The sequence below is a fragment of the Montipora foliosa genome, chromosome 6, assembly GCF_036669935.1.
Source record: "Montipora foliosa isolate CH-2021 chromosome 6, ASM3666993v2, whole genome shotgun sequence".
NCBI classification, from domain to species: Eukaryota; Metazoa; Cnidaria; class Anthozoa; order Scleractinia; family Acroporidae; genus Montipora; species Montipora foliosa.
Genome location: NC_090874.1, coordinates 38895795 through 38898294, shown reverse-complemented (window position 1 = coordinate 38898294; position 2500 = coordinate 38895795).

The following is a 2500-nucleotide window of genomic DNA, read 5'->3' as shown; positions in this document are numbered from 1 at the left end:
AGGCTTATTTCCTGAGCACGCCGTCGTAAACTGAGGTTTCCGTCCTGTTGCTAACTGTATTTTATGTAAATAGATTAGTTTAGTTTTCACTTTGTAAATAGATTGTCTTTCATTTCTTTAATCTACTACTACTACCAGTAAGCATTCTCATTTAAACGAGGCTTTGCTTATTTGCAATATGTGTGTATAAATAAAGTTAATGGCTTCTTATTTCTTCCGTTGAACACTAGAAGAAGGAAACTAGTTGCTCCTTGCCCCTAGAGCCTGGACATGTGGACGGTACGAGGAAAGTGTGGCAATGTCGCATTTTTCATAGCTTTTCCATTGAACGACATTGAAGGAACTTTCCTCTAATCTTTCAGACGTCCAGGGACACGTTTCTCAAAACCCTTTAAGCTTCTCAGGTTCTTTTTGCTTCGTCCAAACGAAAGGAATTTAAAAGCGGGGCCCTTAAGGAGTGTTAAAAGCTGGGCCTTTAAGGAATGTTAAAAGCGTGGCCTTTAAGGAATGTTAAAAGCGGGACCTTTAAGGAATGTGAAAAGCGGGGCCTTTAAGAAATGTTAAATGCATGGCCTTTAAGGAATGTTAAAAGCGGGACCTTTAAAGTGCCCCTAACCCCAAAATGTTTTTCTCGCTAAAATGAATCTTTGCACCTGTTCGAAACGCATTGCAGCAATTTTTTTCCTTTCTCTAACAAATTCTGCCATTTTATAGGCTTCGAAAGTTGGGAAAATCCAACCATTATTTGTTCACGACCGAGTCAAAAGGGGAGTGGGTCTATTCCTGATGTGACGTCACAAACTGATTTACATTGCATTAACTCTTTGTAAAAATGCATGCAAAGTAGATTGTGACGTCACATCAGGAATAGACCAAATCCCCATCTGACTCGGTCGTGAACAAAAGATGCTTGGATTTTCGCAACTTTCGAAGTCTATAAAATGGCCGAATTTGTTAGAAAAAGGAAAAAATTGCCGCAATGCGTTTCGAACAAGTGCAAAGATTCATTTTAGCGAAAAAAACATTTTGGGGTTAGGGGCACTTTAAGGAAAGTAAAAAGCGGGGCCTTTAAGAAATGTTAAATGCATGGCCTTTAAGGAATTTTAAAAGTGGGGCCTTTAAGGAATGTTAAAGGCGCTGCTTCTAAGGAATATTAAATGCGATGCCTTTAAGGAATGTTAACAGCGTGCCCTTTAAGGAATGTTAAAAGCGTGGCCTTCAAGGAATTTTAAAAGCGTGGCCTTTAAGGAATGTTAACAGCGTGGCCTTTGAGGAAAGTTTACAGCGTGACCTTTAATGATTAAAGACCGTGATTTTATTGAGGAACAGGAAATAGGAATATTAAAATCGTATCTTGCTTTAAAGGAATTTTTAAAGCGTGACCTTTATAGAATGTTGAAGGCTCTTCTTTGAACCAATGCTTCAAAGGCACCGTATTCAAATAATTTTGAAAGGTAATTTATATTTGATTACTGTGAGGCACTGCCTGGAAAAAACGATTAAATGTTGCATCTGAGAAACGGATACAACTACGTTTGTTTTTGAAAAGCGGTGCGCTTAGTGATAGTTAAGTGGTGCGTCTTTACATAGGGTCGTTTTTGTGCACCGAATTACATAGGGTGGTTTTTGGTTTTCTAGTTGGTCATATGTTATATAGAGGGTTGTGATCAGCTGCTACAAATGATCCGACAATAGTTTTCATACTGTTGTTGGAGCCAGCCATTGTTGGTAGTGTGACATGAGTGGGAGCACTTCTGTTTGTTCTGTTTTTTGAAGAGAAGAGGCTCTGTCCTGGACTCCGAGAGATTTTGCTAAACATGGAAGACAGTACTTGAGCGCATCTTATTTTTAAAAAGCGAAGTTGATTGTGTAGAAATGAAAACTGTTTAGGTGTGATGAAAAGTGATCTGAAATGTGATTGTTTATCTTTTGACTGGAAAATAGACTTGGCTTTCTTTCTAAGTTCATCAGCAGTGTCAGAACCTTTTGTTTGTGAATGGAGTATGCTATGGGTGTTTTCCACAGGATATTCATCAAAAATGGTGATGTAATCTGTAAGAAGGCTATACAGTTGTGGAGCATATTTTCCCCAGTGAGAACACATGTTGATCCAAATAAGTGGTGCTTTGTTATAGTGCCGGCGTTGGAGGCAGGTGAACATGATCCAAATTCTGATCATTGCTCTGAAGTACAAAGAGAAATGGTTTAGGTTAAAAGAAATGCTGTATATGGACAAGACCAAAGGTATGTAGTTGTCCAAGAGATTGTAAAGGGTTCCATACTCTACGTCCTTGAACCTTGTCTGTCTTATAAGTGTCCAACCTCCATACACAAGCTGTAGAATTAGACAAATTCTCCAGGGCTTAGGGTTATCTGCCAGTTTGCTTCTTGGGAAAATTGTTTCATAGACTGTTTTAAAAAATGAATGATATGAATTAACAACATGTTCTCTGCTATTTAAGGAAATGTGAAGAGGCCCCATAGTTGGAACTACAGACAG